The sequence below is a fragment of the Papio anubis genome, chromosome 2 (assembly GCF_008728515.1).
Source record: "Papio anubis isolate 15944 chromosome 2, Panubis1.0, whole genome shotgun sequence".
NCBI lineage: Eukaryota > Metazoa > Chordata > Mammalia > Primates > Cercopithecidae > Papio > Papio anubis.
The window spans coordinates 76,948,273-76,965,681 of NC_044977.1; the positions used below are offsets into that span (position 1 = coordinate 76,948,273).

At 37.4% G+C, this 17,409-nt stretch overlaps 1 protein-coding gene across 1 annotated transcript in view; it reads right to left on the reverse strand.

The window, feature by feature from the left end:
- Positions 1-17,409, reverse strand: part of SYNPR (synaptoporin) — a 328,630-nt gene that overhangs the window by 294,237 nt on the left and 16,984 nt on the right. The window lies entirely within an intron of this gene.

The following is a 17,409-nucleotide window of genomic DNA, read 5'->3' on the forward strand; positions in this document are numbered from 1 at the left end:
TTGGAGGACATAGGCAAAGAGGGATGTTTAGAAGAAAATTCACCAACATGTCAAACAGTAGCTACTTAAGAGTTGAGTGATTTTTAAATGTATACATTATTCTTTGTTGTTAGAATTATTTATTATGATTCATTTCATTGCTGGATTTATTTCATTTTTGCACAACGTTAGAATTTGTCATATCGCCAATGGAGGGTGATTACAGCATCACAGATTTCTAGGTTCTAAAAGGGACCATCTTGTATTACCCTCTCCTTTAAAGATTAAGAAAGTGAGGCTCAGAAAGCAGAAGTTTCTTTTTTAAAGTTTTATACAGAATTAACTACAAAGATGGGTATGTCTCAGGTTTCCTAATTCCTACTCAAGGTTCTCTTCTCCATGTTTTGCTGAGTTCAATAGCGTATTAAATTTAAAATAATACATATAAGACTATGTTTAACATAGATACTGAAACACTTTTTACTTAATGACATAACCTGTTTGATGACAATACTTCAAAGTACTCATATATGTTTTATATATACACGTATGTACAGATATATACATACACACACAACTTTAAATCCAGATTGCATTCTCTACAGCAGTGGTCCCCAACCTTTTTGTCACCTGGGACCAGTTTCATGGAAGACAATTTTTCCACGGACGGGGTGGTGACAGGGAGATGGATAGTTTTGAGATGGGACTGTTCCACCTCAGATCATCAGGCCTTAGAATCTCATAAAAAGCATGCAACCTAGATCCCTCACATGCACAGTTCACAATAGGGTGACACATGCACAGTTCACAATAGGGTGAATCCCACTGCTGATCTGACAGGAGGCAGAGCTCAGGTGGTAACGCTCATGGTGGTCTGTGGACCGGGGGTTGGGGACACCTGCTCTACGTTATCTACTTTTAGAGATAAAAGCTGGCTAAAACTCTAGATTCTACATCTAGAATTTCCATGGAGAAGTTGGTCTGGTTACTCCCTTACCACCATTACCCCCATTATCAGTCAGTGGTTGTCAGGGTAACAGATAAAATTTCCCTAACTGACAACTGAGATTCACAAAATATATTACATCTGATTTGTTTTTATATTGAGATATTAAGGAGAAAATCATAGCTAATTAAAAACACCAAGAAAGCAAATAGATTATTAACCAAAACAACAACAAAAAATAACATCACCTTCTCTTGGCATCTATTCATTCACTAGTACACATTCAACTTGACATATCTGATTTTTTGAAAAATGTAGGAAGGACACTTGTATTAAATGACATCTGTGTGTTTCTGAGTGGTTTTAAGTTAACAGGACACATTGAGAGTACAGGGAACAGCTCATTATTATTCCCTCTAACACACTGGTATAAGTGTTTTTAAGCCAAGCATCCAAAGCAAGACACTCTTAGAGTCTGAGCACGCACCAGGAGTCTCCTTTCTGATTTCTTTCTGGGAAGCCAGCCCTCCTGACTTTCAAGCCATGTGGTTCATATAGGGGTCCACCCCTTGTTCTAGGGCTGGAACTCAGACCCAGGTCTCAGCCAGCTAGTGCCCCCACAGTAACCTCAGGATTAGTTCTGTGTTGGATATGAGAGGCCATCAGATCCATTGGGACAGCACATGAATACTTTTCTGAGGCCTTGGAGCAAGGAAATATATTCTTCCCACTGGCCTTGGATCTGAGAGGACATAGGCTGAGGCTACCATAGTCATCTTGACAACATCAGCAAGAATCTATGTGAAATAGGAAACTACACAGGTGAAAGCAAAGCTGAAAGACTGAGAAAAAAATGAGGTTAAAAGCATGAGATTTCCAATTTTTAGAGATCAAAATTGCCAAATAATTTTAAGTACATATGGTTCAACTCAGTCAACTCTAATGACTATGATTTGAACTTCCAACCTAAAGCCGGTTATATCCTTGGACTTCTCAATCACATAAGCCAAAAAATTCCCTCTTATGTAGGGAGGTTTACATCCTTCACTTTTTTAATTGCATAAAAACAATAAGAGTCTACTTTTCTCCTCAAAGCTGTCTTCTGAGAAGAAAACAAAACAAAGAGACCAAAGGTGAGAGAGATGAGAATGACTTTGTCTCAATTATACCAAAGGGAAAAAGAAAAGTATACGAGGCAATTGGGAGGGATTCTGGGGTGGGGAGTTGGGGGTGGGAAGCTTGCAGGGCTTGGTAGGGGGCAGTTCTTCCCTAAACTGAACTGGGTATGGGGTTTCTACTTGAGAAAATATTTACTCAGCAGAGTGGGCCTGAGGGCTGAAGAGTGGGTACACAGAAGAGGGCTTTAAATACAGTCTGTTGTCATGCAAATACCATCTCAGACAGCCACAAAGCAGGCAGATGATGGCCACTTTACTTATTTGTGTTATATGCACAATGCATATGCATGTCTGGGAAACTAGAACCCCTGTAGTTTGTAGGATAGAACAAAAACTAGGATGAAGTGTGTAGCACAGAGAGAACTCTGGAGTAAGCAGTGTAGAGGGTGTTTCTTGAGTATTCAGCAGAGAAGTGGTCAGCACATGCATGTGAGAAAGCTGCCCATGTCTAGGAGAGGACTACCCAACAGATTAGATGGGGGAATATCTGACACTCACACAGGGCTCACACAGGGAACATCTGATGCTCACACGCCAGCCAGAATGGAAAACCTGTCACTCACAGGCATTATGTAGAAAACCCAGCAGGTCCTTGCCTCGGAAGCAGGGAGCAATTAGCACTAGACTAAATACCTCTCTGGTCCTACCTAACAAATATTAAAAGTAAGACTTGAACAAATCAAACAATTTCCAAATAATTTAACTTATTCTCAGAATAAAGCTTAATAATATTCATAGAAATTTTTTAAAATCCGGAATCAAACAAGGTAAAATTCAAAATATCTGGCATCCAATCAAGGATGAGCAAACATGCAAACACACAGGAAAATACAACCCACAATGAGGAGAAAAATCAATTGAAATTGATCCAGAAGCAAAATCGATGTTAACATTAGCAGACAAGGACATGAAAATAGCTGTAACTGTATTACAGATGTTCAAGAATGTGAATAGAGACATTTGAAGATAAAAACAACCAACCAACCAAAACCCAAATTGAACTTCTAGGGCTAAAAACTGTAATTTCTGAAGTTGAAAATACATACGGTAGGATTAATGACAGATTAGAATTGCAGAAGAAAAGATTTGTGAGTTTGAAGACAGAGCAAAGGAAACTATCCAAAATGAAACACAGAATAAAGAATTTAAAAAATGAATAGAGCATCAGTGATCTGTGGGACCAACTCAAGAGGACTAACTATGAGAAACTGAAGTCTATAGAAGGGGAGTGCAAAAAGGAAATTTGGAAAATAATGACCAAAACCTGATGAAAACTATAAAATTTATAATTTAATGAAAATGTATAATTCAATGAAAACTATAAAACTATAATTCCATGGATCAAGGAAGTCTAATGAATTTCCAGGAACAATAAACATGAAGAAAACCATATCAAAGTACATCATAGTTAAATTGTTCAAAGCATATGATTAAAAAAATCTTAAATGCACCTAGGAAGAAAAGACGCACTATGTACAGAGGAATAAAGATAAGAATTACAGAAAATTTCTTGTTAGAAGCAGTGCAAGTAGCAAGATAGTGGAGCTACGTCTTTAAAATACTTAAAGCAAATCCCCTTGCAATCTAGAATTTGATACCCAGCAAAAATTTATTTAGAAAACAAAGATGACATAAAGACTTCTTCAGACATAAGAAGGCTGAAAACATATACCACCAACAGACATACACTATAAAAGATGTTATAGAAAGTCTCAAACAGAAGACAAATTATTTCAGATGAAATGTGGATCTGTACATAGAAATGAAGAAGACTGAAAATGGTAATTAAATAATTTATTATGTCAATTATATCTCAATTGAGTTATTAAAAAATAAAATATGTCTAAGTCAATAAAATTTGCTTAAGGGAACATCCATTGAATGTCTGCTACATGTTTGATATTTTGTGTTGATGACATCAACATTAACTAGATATATTTCTTGTCCTAGAATATCTTACAGACCACCCACAATAACAAGTTCCAACAATTAGAAAGCAAACAAACAAAAAATAGTAAGTTTCTTTTTATCTCTCAACTTAAATGCCAAAGTAAAATTAGGGATTTATTCAAGTATTTCTTTATTTAATTCATACCCAGACCCTCTTCTTCCTATTCCTTTTTTTCTAATGTTACTGAAGACTATCTTCCTTTTCTCTTTGTCCTTCAAAGTCCTTTACTTGGATAAAAATCCTTATTCATTATTTTCCTCTAATGTGAGCAAGATTAAAAGCTATGAACTATGTTCTTCTCAAGTCTGATATCAGATCTCTATTAGTCCCTTAGTACCAACTGCAATTAGATGAGAGTCCATGTTTTTTTTCTCTAAAGCAGCTTTCTAAATAGGCTTCCCCCTAGGAATCTTATCAATACAGAAATTCTCACTTTATCTCAATGTGTGACTTCTTTCATGAAAACTTAATATATGAAAATCAAAATTTACAGAACTTGTAAATTGAAGGATGATTATCTGAATTAGAAAAGACTCTTATGAAGATTTCCTTCAACTTTAATGAAAAAATAGATTATCTGACAGAAAGGCTGAGGTGAGGGGATGGCAGGGAAAGGAAGGATGGTGAAACTGCCTGCTACAGGCTGACAAAGCTGCTAATTAAAAAGCAAACCAAGAGGAGAAGGAAACATTGCTGAAATTACAATGTCAGTCAATGCTAAAATATGAATGTATTATTATTACACAGCTTCTGGGAAACATTAAGGAATGAAGGAATTAAAGTAAACTCAACATTTGGTTAATAATAGTAGTGAGGGCGGATCACGAGGTCAGGAGATCGAGACCATCCTGGCTAACATGGTGAAACCCCGTCTCTACTAAAAAAAAATACAAAAACTAGCCGGGCTGTGGCGGGCAACGTAGTCCCAGCTACTCGGGAAGGCTGAGCAGGAGAATGGCGTGAACCCGGAGGCGGAGCTTGCAGTGAGCAGAGATCCCGCCACTGCACTCCAGCCTGGGCGGGCAGAGCCGGAGACCTCGGCCTCAAAAAAAAAAAAAAAAAAATAATAATAATAATAATAATAATAATAGTAGTGACCATTTTAAAAGTGATTTTTCAGGAAGACACTTGGTTTGAATAGAAACTTCTCATTTAGGACGGTGGTAAGGGTGATAGGGAACATAATATAGGAACCCCATAACATAAGAACTTGGGATGGGAGGTCAGACTGCCTGAGTTTGAGTCCTGGCTCATTCGTGTAACTTGTGTGTGACTCCAGGTGAATAACTTACCCTCTGGGTCTCTATTTCTTCATCTGTAAAATGCAGATGATAATTCATCTCCTCCTCTGGATTATTGTGAAAACTAATTTGGACACTGTAATATCCAACAGTGAATAAAGTGCAAGACTGCTTTACTTTCAAACACAGTTACATGAGTATATTGAGAAAACTCACTAAAGAGAGATGCTTTCACTCAGCACAGTGCCGAGTACAGACCAAGTATTCAGTATATGACAATTATTATTCTTATTGTCTCAGAAACTTCTTCCAGTTATTCTCTTTACCAAGGAGAATGTAAATTTTATAATTTAGGAAAACAAGCACAATACAAAGATGTCAGTTGGAAAAAAAAAAAAAAAAAAAAGCAAAGCCCAAACACCTCTATCCCTTCCCTCGACCAACGGATGTGCCCTCCTGAAGTCTAAGCCAGGTTGATGTCAAACTGATGATTAACATCACCTGCCTCCCAAGTGCAAAACCTTTCATTTGTATGAACCCCATCTAAAATTGGGCAAAGAAACTTAATCCTTTTCAAGGATAAGGGAGAGAGAGCTTTGATTGATTTCTTTGCAGTTTGAAGTCATAATTAAGCATATTGAGTTCTCTGCTACTTTGATCTTTATCATTATAATGAACTCCTTGGTAAATTTTAATGGATCATCTACAAACTAATTTTATATTGTTTTTTTAATCACTGGTAAATCTGATTGAAAGAGGCAGGGTATGTATCAGTAAAATTCCCTAGGGATCTGTCAGTGGGCTCTGCTGGTGAAAGAGCTGTCAGAAAAGAAGTCACCTGCCTTGGTACAGTCATCCTATTTATAATGACAGCCTCTTTAATCTTTCAAGAGGACCATAGGATTGCTTTAAATTCAAATATAACTGAAAGGGAGCATATGGAGAACCCTCTCCAAAGAGTGATACTTTCTTCCTTTCCCCAAAGGCTTGTTCCTGTGGGCTGCAGTCAGCTGGTACCTGAACCTGAAGTGACACCTCGAATCAAGGAGCCTGACATACATTCATGAGATGCATAAGACAGCAGTCCTTGCCTCCAGGGACTTACAAAAGGCACAAATGTTACTCTTGTAAGATGCTGTAAAAGAAAAGGTGCTTTGAGAATCAAAAGGTTCTTGGGTTAATGGAGGAGAAGATGAAAAATTGTTGGGGATGGAGAAGTGGCACCTAAACTGGGCCTTGAAGGATAGGTTAGACACTGGCAGGTGAAAATGCAGAGATTGTGGTGGATGGGGCATTTCTGTTGCAGAGGCTGGCATGGGAGGACACTGAATGACCAAAGATGGTTTTAACATCTTTAGCCATTTTGCCAGGACTGAGGGATTTCTTGAGACTCAGGACTTTCCATTTTAGAACCAAGAAAGTCCATGACAATCCAGGATGACTTATCATCCTAGGATATGCAAGAAGGACTGGAAGGGGTTCTGAGAGTATCTAACAACTTGGTTTGACAAGGGCAGAGTTTCTGATAGGTAGTATGTAGGTAGGACACCTGCATCTCAAATACCTGGGGCGCTTGTTACAAATAAAAATGCCTGGGCCCCACCCCTAATGTACTAAATCAGAATTTCTGGTGGTGAGACCAAAGTGTGTATGTATTAAACAATTTCTCCAGGTGTTATTTATCACAACGTAGTTTGAAAACTGGTAGAAAACATAAAATTTTTGTGAGGAAAAGAGTCTAAAACAAAAATCTCATAGAGGCACTGCTTAAATATTCAACAAGCTTTCAATTGTTTGGAGTACAAGGAATAAACTTTTTATCCTGTCATAATGCTTATTGGTTGTCAACTGCTGTGTAATGAATTTGTCCAAAAATTAACCACTTAAAACAGCAAACATTGCTATTCACATAATTTCTGAAGGTCAGGGATTAAGTACTAGTTTAGCTGGACAGTTCTAGCTCAGGGTATCTCATGACATTGCAGTCAAGCTGTCAGCTTGGGCTACAGTCATCTCTAGGCTCAGATTCTCCAGGCTGGAGAATACACTTTCAAGGTCACTCATGCGATTGCACACAGGCTCATTCCCTCCCTGGCTATTGCCTGGAGGCTTTAGTCTCTTGCCTCATAAGCCTCTCCATCAGGCAGGCCACCAAAATCAGTGCAATGTGGGAGGGGACTGCATAAATATTTGAATACCAGAAGGGCACTGGGGATCATCTTGGAGGGTAGCTAATACATGTCATTCCCAAACTTCACACATTATATAGATCTGGAAACTGAGGCTCCGACAGAATATAACTTTCTCCACTGTTCTGTAAGTAACATGGCAAGCCAGGACTGAAATCAAGATCCGTTTGAACTTTACAAAATCTTTTAGGTTTGCAGAGATACTGGTTTGTCCCATTGTTGTGTAATGTAATTATAGATTTGATATTAAGTTTAAGATTAATATTAAATAAAATTAATTAAATAAAAGAACAGAAATTTAGCTTCTAAAAAGGCCAACTGTTCATGACAAATCCTTTACTTTTCTTCCACTGAGACTGATGTTTTTACTTTAAAAAAATATTGTGGTACTTATAGTCCCAAGAGAAAGAAAACTTGAGTATTCTGCATGAGTCATTCATATGATTCTCACTTGTGATATTTTTAAATCATAGAATTCTTAATGGGAGGCACCAGGAGAAAGACAAAAATCTTTTCACAAGAAATGAAAGGTTGTAGCATGCCCTGCAATTTAGAGAATCAATTCCCTTGTAGGTTATGCCATTTCTTTGGCCTGGTCTTGATTTTGCTCATAGCAATTCAGACATTGTTAAAAGAGGAAAAATACATAAAAACGACCAGTGATTTAAAATTTCTTACACACACACACACACACACACACTTTCTTTTTCTTGCTTACTTGGCTCTCAAGGTGATCGAAGGTCTTACTGTTTGGGGAGCTGGACTAGAATCAGTGATGTCTTTCTTTCTCCCCTTAGTTTCCAAATGCTTTCCCTATAAGAGAACCCACTTGCAGAAAAGGATCTTCTAGCAGTCATTTACAACACAACATAAAATTAACCCAGCTGTTGCTTTTTTCAAGAAAATTTGCCATTTAAATGTATCACTGCTGCAGAATAAACAGCTTTTTAAAACAGTCCTAGAATAAGAAAAGGAGCAAAGGCAAGCCGAAAGCACTCACAGGAGAATTCATGTGACATCTCAAGGTAAATTTGGAGCAGGTTTTTATAATAGATCCGTTCTACAGCCCTTGGCAACAGTATGATTTTAGCCCTCAACTGCCCAGAATTATCCACTTGGAGGGTTTCATTAACTACATTATCTTGGTAGAACTCAAAAGGACCATTCTGCTTTATGGGAGAAGAACTGGCAATACCAATGATGTAGCTTTTAAGAAAATCTCACCAAAAATTGCTGGCAGAGTCTAAAAGATCATGTTTATGAAGTGATAATAATTTTTTTTTTTTTTAAAAAAGGGGGAATAGAAGAAACAGCCTTCTTCTAGTATTTTACATGCATGTTTAAATGTCATAGTCACAATACATCTATGAGATAAGCATTTCTATCACAACTTTACAGATTACAATAGTTACAAACATCTGTCTTTTAGGTATAAGTACTTACAGATTCAGTCACTTGATCACAGTTTGAGCTCAAACTTGAATGTGAGTCTGTCTGACCTCATAGGATAAAGTACTCTTTGTGCATATAATGAGTTATTGTTTTGTAGACATATTCATACACATGGTTCACATTCTATTTGATTTTCAAAACCTGGAAAGTAGGCCGAGCAGGTATTGATGTGTTCATTTTAGTGATAAATACACTGAAGCTCAGACATGGCAGTGGTTTGCCCAGTATCTCAACAGTTAGTAAATGGCAGAGTCAGGACCTAGATCAGGGTATTCTGACAAACAGACTCAGGCTCCCTCCCTCTACACCACCCTACTTGAAAGAAACATTAACAAATAGGGCACTATGAAAATAGCAGTGATATTTAGAAGTGATAAGGTCATATAAGAGCATTTTATTCTCTTTTTTTTTTATCCCGAGTTCAGAATTACAGGATAGAACATTTCCAAAGCCAGTATTTCAATACAAATGCTCTGCAAATTTTTGTAACCAACAATCTTCACCTCTTAAAACATATGTTTAGAAAAATGAATTCTTTACTGTACTTGCTTTTGTTTTTATTTAATTTTTTTTGGAGTACACTTGATAATTTAATACATTCATATGATTCGTAAAGATTGAATCTGTATATTTGGGATATCCATCACCTTAAATTTGTGTCTTTTCTTTATGCTAGAAACATTCAAATTATTCTCTTCTAGCTATTTTTAAATGTACAATAGATTATTGTAAACTATAGTCACCCTACTGATTTATTGAACACTAGGTCTTATTTCTTCTATCAAATCACATATTTGTATAATTAATCAATTTTTCTAAGTTTATTATTATTATTATCCATTAGGTTTATATTTAGGAAAAAACAATGATTTTTTTAGAGAAACAAACATTTAAAGACATGTTAAATTACACATATTTATTAAATGTGGCCACTAAATATTATTGGTGCCTTATTTCATTAATGAAAATAAATATGTAAAAATTTTAATAAAAATTTATGTTTTACAGAGGACTGCGATATATCATATGCCTGGATAATTTGAAGACCATTGAATTAAAGTGAGATAGAAGAAGGCATACTGAACTTGGAGTCAGGACAACTAAGATTTGAATCCTGTTTCTGCAACTTATAATCCACGTGGCTTTAGACTTAATGGTATTTCCAAACTCAGGTTCCTAAGCTATAAAATAATAGCAACCTCACCAGGGTGAGTAGGAGACATAGAGAGCTCCACATATTACCTGGCATAAGGAAAACTCTAAAAAGTTGAGTTTTCTTCCTATTTCTCTGTCTGAAGGATAATGGGAATGGATCCCTGCTATAAAGCCTAGTTTATATCGGGAAACAAGGGCACAACTCACACAAGTAGGGCAACTGTGACTCTCCTAAAGCGGGGAAACATTTTTTTAATTAAAAGTTCAAATAAACAGAGGAATATTTGGAGAATTTGAAATAATCCTAAAAGATGGGGAAAAATTTCAACTGGGTGGAAAACGATGAAACAACAGATGCTCATGAGGAATGGTATTCAAAGTGAGAAATGAATTCATTCATTTATTCATACATCCATTTATTTAGGAAATATTTGGGTGCCTACTATGAAGCAGGCATAGTTTTAGGTAATGGAATTGCCGAGGTGAAGTTAACTGAGAAAGTCCTCGTTGTCGTATATTCAGTGAGGCTTGTAGTAAGATTCAATAGTAAGAGTGAAATTAATTCATTTATACAACAGGTGAACTCTTGAATCTTTTTGGCTGGAGAAGACAACATGGGAACTTTACAAAATCCGTAAGTGTCAAGAAGTGACACAAATTAGTGTCATAAGCATCCAGCTGCTAGTTACTGTTAAGCTTCTACAGAAAATTCCCTAAAATGGTTCAACTCTACTCGTTAAATCATATGTATTTAAGCACAAGCTTGCTGCAATAGATTTGGAAGAATTGTATAAATTATAATATGTCATTTTCAGAAGATTCATACTTTTACTTTGGTGGAGGAATACTATAGGAAATTTTAATTGTTCATAAATTTCAGTCCAAAATAGATTTTTCAAAACAGTGAATGCTGACATACACATCAACTCAGTATGAGATTGTAAAGAATGCCTTCTACCCATTTTTTCCATACCAATCCAACTTACAAAAATAGCTAAAGCCTTATAATGGAGTCTTTTATAAATTTTGTTCTATAGTTTGGACTGTCTTTTAAGTTAGCCAATAGTTATAAATATCTGTCTTTTTAGGTATAAATATTTTAAAAATAGCTTCTCAACATTCACAACACTTACTGAGGGTCCACCCTATATTAGGTACTGTGCTGAACACATTTTATACCTAAATGTCACCCAAAATATTATCGGAATATCCAAAGTCATTTTTTCCAACTTATAACAGTAATACTACTGAAAATAAAAACTATGTTTACAAAATATCAGATAAGTAAAAGATGATGAAGGAAAGATTAGTATTCTCATTTTTCCAGTGAGGGAGCTGAAGCTCAGAAAGTGATGTAAGATCACACAACTCAAAAGTAGGGGAAGAAAGATGCAAGCCTGAATTTTCAAATCCAGTTCTCTTTTCCAAATCATACTTCATTGCACCTAGTAGAACTATTTCCAACACTCTACATCTTCCTTTCCCAATATGCTTTTTTAGAAAATAGGGTTCATTTTTTAAAAATACAGTAACATTTATCCTATCCTTGATCAGATTCTCTAGAGGCAAATCCTGAGACAGACTCTAGAGCTCTTGATTTATTGGGGGAGTGCTTTCCAGGAAATAATGGAGAGGGAAGAAGGATAGAGCAGGGGAAGGAGCTAAGCAAGGATATTGTTTCAGATACAGGCTAGCTTCATCCTGATTTCACCAGTTATTCCAGAGTGTAAATTATACCAGAGTTGGTCCCACCCTGAGGCAAGGAAGCTAGGCTTTTGTATCCCAGTATTAGACTGTTACTGGCTATGGGCTACCCCTGGGGCAGGATATAAGCTTGGGATGAGGTGGCTTCATTCAGCCAAAGGCAATTCTCTAAAGCAGGGACTACCTTTTGGTAGTCAACATTCACAACAGCTGTGGGAGGGAGAAAAGGCTATGCAGTAGCCTACTAAAAGGATCTGAGCAGGGGACCAACAAAGTCCCTCACAATTATTTTATCCTTAAAGCATATCTGAATGTTGGCACCAGGTTGGTGAATATCAACACTATGCTATATTCTTTTAAACAAAGTATGTGGCACTACCCTAGGATGAAGATGATAGATAGATAGATAGAGAGATAGACAGACAGACAGACAGAAGCAAAGTATCTTCTAGAATTCACACTCAGAACTCAGAATACAAGCAGTATTTGAAAAGGGGACCCTGAATAATAAATTTCATAAAAAGTCAATTGCCAAAGTATAATTTGCAAGGTAGATCTGGAGGCAGGTCATACTCCCTCCTTCCCTATCTTTGCACCCTCACCAACTCCTCCGTGAAGAGCTCTTTTGAAACTGACAGGGAAGCTTGGAACCATTATCAAAAACATATCCAAATCACTCTTGAGTACCATAGTGAAAAACACATCCCAATTCTGTAATCAAGGACACTCATCATTTGCTGCTAATTTTAATACCAAGTACCTCTAATGATTAATGAATTCAACAATGCTAAGTTAAAAACATGGAAATGCTTCATCCTGCTGCACAGGAGATAGTCTAAAGATTAGTATCCCCAACATACAAATGACTGTCACCACCCACAGAGATACCCCATTTGTGCTAGGTTTTCAATTATTGTGAAACTACTATCATCACTCTCCTGTGAGTTTGTGATTCAGCATTGATTACAAACTGCCCTAGGACCACATTTCCTTACAAAATTTGCATTTTCTCACACTTGAAAAAACGTAGTATCCATGATATTGGGTTAAAAATATCAATGAGACAGCTACCATTTTCTTTCTACCTATGGTCCCTTCTTGAAGAATCTGCCTTCCCCACAACATTGGCTAACCTCTGTGAGCTGTGTTTTTCTGCCTCTCTCCCTGTATCGGGCTGTAGGATCCTAGCTGAACCACACCATAGGTGAAGCTGAGGCAGCCATTTTTCCTCTTGAGAATCTGAGTCAAGAGAAACAGCGTTGGGCACTCAAGCCGTGAGCTTAGAATCAGGCTTGAGACAGATACTGTCTTCCTTGAATAAACAAAACAAAATGAAACAAAAATAGAAAATAAAAAACAAAAATTGTGTAAGACCTTCACAGTAAGAGTCAGAGAAACTGAGCAGAGACACAAAGAGTAGCAAAGAACAGATATAAAAAGGGCCTGGAATAATGATGCTAAAAAAAACTCACTAATTTTTCAGCTCCCAGATCTTCTCTACCTCTCCCTACCCTTATGAAGCCTAACTTAACTCCCTGCCTTTTGATAACTCCAATTCTTTCCAATATATGCTTTCTTTTCCTGAGTCGTTTTGAGCTGATTATTGCTTCTTGCAATCCCCGACATATTGAAGGGTCAAAATAGATTTTTTCTGTTTTTTTTAATATAAGCTCAGACAAAGCAAGGTGGAGAATGCAGCAACTATTTGAGGAATATCTGTTATCTATGTATGTCAGAGATAGTGAGGGAGTTCCTTCCCAAAGATTTATTCTCTACCTCTTTCTTTTTTTTTTTTTTTTTTTTGAGACGGAGTCTCGCTGTGCTCCCAGGCTGGTGCAGTGGCGTGATCTCGGCTCACTGCAAGCTCTGCCTCCCGGGTTCACGCCATTCTCCCACCTCAGCCTCCCAAGTAGCTGGGACTACAGGCGCCTGCCACCTCGCCCGGCTAGTTTTTTTGTATTTTTAGTAGAGACGGGGTTTCACCATGTTAGCCAGGATAGTCTCGATCTCCTGACCTCGTGATCCACCCGCCTCGGCCTCCCAAAGTGCTGGGATTACAGGCTTGAGCCACCGCGCCCGGCCTTCTACCTCTTTCTTAACAAGTTTTGTTGGAGGTCTTAATATGCCAACTAAAAATTACAATTCCCTGTTTCTTTTGCAAACAGGGGCAGCCAGGTGATACAACTGTAGCTAAGGTATGTTCTACACTGGTCCCAGAATCCCCAACGAGATTAAGAGCCAGTTGCCAACATTTTAGATCAAGTACTCACTACTGCTTTACTTCCATTCCCTGTCTCACTTCTCCACTACCTTATCAGTGTTTCCTGGGATTACCTCCCAAATAAGGTACTTGAATCCTTATCTCAGAGTCCGCTTTTGGGGAATCCAAACTAAAACAGGTGTTAACTTCCACCAGATCACTCTTGACCGATAGGGAATGGAAGTGGAAAGCTTACTGTGTACACTTTTGTCCCTAAGGCAGAGAATTCTGAGATCCATTGCCCAAGACTGCTCAGGAGGCCCTGTGAGTTTCAGCCCACAGGGAACAACCTACTCCATCTGGGTTCTTGTATTGCTTATGTCTCCTTCCTTATGACATTTCTCTGGTTATTCATTTCTATTCCCTGGAATCATTTCCTAACAAATTACACTCATAGATACTTTTAACTTAGGTTTTGCTCTCAGGGAAATTGAAAGTAAGGTGATGGATAACTAGATCACTTGGCAATCTAGAAAATTTCATTTTGGAAGGAGAGATGAAGATGAAACCACCTTCACAAGAATTATAACAGTGAGATAAATCTAACCTAACTGACCGCATCTTGCTTCTAACCTCCAAGTTGCCCTTGCTCATTCCTGAGTGTAGGCCAAACCAACAATTGGAGGAATTTAGTTTGTAGTTTAACTTTAAAACAAAGAACAAACTCCTTCCTAAAACTAATGATAGGCCACAAGATCAGAATTATGGGAGGGGCCTGAATTCTGCTAAAATGTAGGTGTCATTAAATGATAACCAGCCATAGTTTCCTAGCCTGCTTTCCTATAATTCCTTGCTGGTTAGGAGTCATACAGTCAGAGATCACAAGGTCTGTCACTTTCCTAACATTACCAAATTGCTCCTATAGATAACATAACCTATGATTGGTCTTTTGAGATGTTTTTCAGACTTTTGCATTCTGGCAACCAACTGACTCCATCTGTATCCATGACTCATGACTCAACCAGTCCTGTGGCCCCCAGCCAGACACAGATTCAGCACATAAGGACCATTCGCCCCATGATTGCATCTCCAGCCAATCAGCAGCACCCATTCCCTAGCACCCTGCCCGTCAAATTATTCATAAAAATCCTACCCTTTGAGTGCTTGGGGAGGTACTACTTAAAGGTTACTGTTCAAGTATTACCAGACTATCTTGCTAATTATAGAATAAATAAATGTCTCAGTGTGCTTTTCTGACAGCTAAACCTTGATGAAACTGTTTAATTTCTTTGTATCACATACAATTGCACAATCTTTGTGACTTTTAGTCTGCTTCGCAAATAAAAGCATATCATCATTAAAACATAACTATTGTTATGGGATATACTTCTGCTAACAAATTAGCACAAATTTTGACAACTGTCATTTTGCTTCCTATCAGAGATAAATAAAAAAGGTCATTTGTTTTATGTTTTTATTTTGATGTTTACAATTGATCTATAAATACATAAAATTCATAAACATGAGGAAATGCATAGAATGCATGAAAACATAAAGAACTGGTAAAATCTGGAAAATACAGGGTCTTATAAATTTCTAGAAGTTGCTTTGAAAAACTCACTGCCACCAATGTTGTGTGATGTGCTGAACAATAAATGTAAAAATGAATGTTTTAAATAACAGGGCTACTTCACAGTGAACATTTTCTAGCGCATAATAGCTAGTCCCTAATCTAAATTATTTGCTTAAGTTTAGCACATTCCCCTTAAAAACCAGATGAATGGGGCAATTCTCTATACTTTTGCTGTCCAATATGGTAACCACTAGCTATTTAATCTTATTATTAAAAATAAATGAAGTTAAAAACTCATTCCGTAGCTTGCTTGTTCCCTAGCTTGCTTAGTTACACTAGTCTCATTGTAAGTAAAGTATAGCCATATGTAGTGAGTGACTATGGTTTTGAACAGTGAGATACAGAATATTTCTATGATTGCACAATGTTCTGTTAGACAACCCTCTTTATAGATATTTAGAGTCATTCCTCATTAGGATTCATTTATTTATTGATTATTTAAATTACAAACAACTAAACTGTACTTTTAAAGAGTAGAATTAATTATTTGAGATTCCACTGGTTGACTGAGAAACTCAGTTCTTCTCAGTACATTATATGGTATCTGAAGCTGTATTACTAACTTACCTTTTGTTGCTAATATGAGCCACTGCCCCCATTTCCATTAAGGTTTGGGCCTAAGATATTCTCCCAATGTTTTTATGCTTCCTAGATGTTTATCTGAAGTCAGGCAAAGGAGACCTTTGGAGTCACTAATTCCATCATCTCAAAAACCAAGCTAAGGTTAATTTCCAAACACCAAATTTCTCATTCATCCACCACATCAGGCTCCTGAGAACCTCCTGTGTAAGAATGGGGCCAGGTCCTTGAAAATGCAAACACAGTCCCTGGGGGAGGCAAGATGCTGTGGTGCAGAAGGAACAAACTGGAGACAGTGGGCCACGTCCAGAATTCAGCCACATTTTGTTTATTCTGGAAAGGATGGGCCTCACAATGTTTGAAAAATAGAAAACATTTCTAATATTAAAACCTCACACTATTAGCACTAAAATCCTTGTTTCTTTTTTCTCAAGAAAAGTGGAAATATCTGGATGCACTGGGCTTATATTACCGCTGACCAACAGCTGGCCAGGGTGGAAGCAGCTACTCCTATAGGCAAAAACCCCTGTGCTGTACGCCACACTTCTTATCATTTGTGTTGCCTCACATGATGGCCCCATGCAGGTTTCCTCCTGCATTACCTGCCTGGCTCCCAACAGGCCTGGTTTGCATTCTGGCCCCAACATTTACTGGCCAGATGGCCTTGTGCATGCTACCCAGATTCTTCAAAGGCAGGCTAACCAACCTGGGAGAGGAAACTGAATCTCTCCCAAAACAAATCAATAAAACAAAAGATTTACAAGCTCAAGGTGCTTTGTACTTTCATAAGTAGATGGGGGCAGCGTTAAGGAAGGCAGTGAAATTACTGATGGATAAAAACTGTGGGAAACATCTAATCTCATGGCTCTAAGTATTTCCCATCATTTGCCTAGGCAACTATGATTTCCATTTATCTAAATAAAGTAAGATGAATTCAGATCAAATCAAGATCATTCTTTCATTTGTTGTTTTATCAAGTATATTTATTAAAAAAGAAGTTTTAAAAGTACTTGCTTTGAACTTCAGAGAAATTTCTCTCTGCCTGCTCATGACAGAATTCACCACCTGATTGAGACAGGTAATAAGCAGTTTCTGTGAAACCACCACCTTGGTTTATTTTGCCCTGCCAACTACTGGCTCTTGATACAGGAACTGAATCTCTGGGAGCGGTTCAGAATTTTTCTTCCTGTGTTACTGCTAGG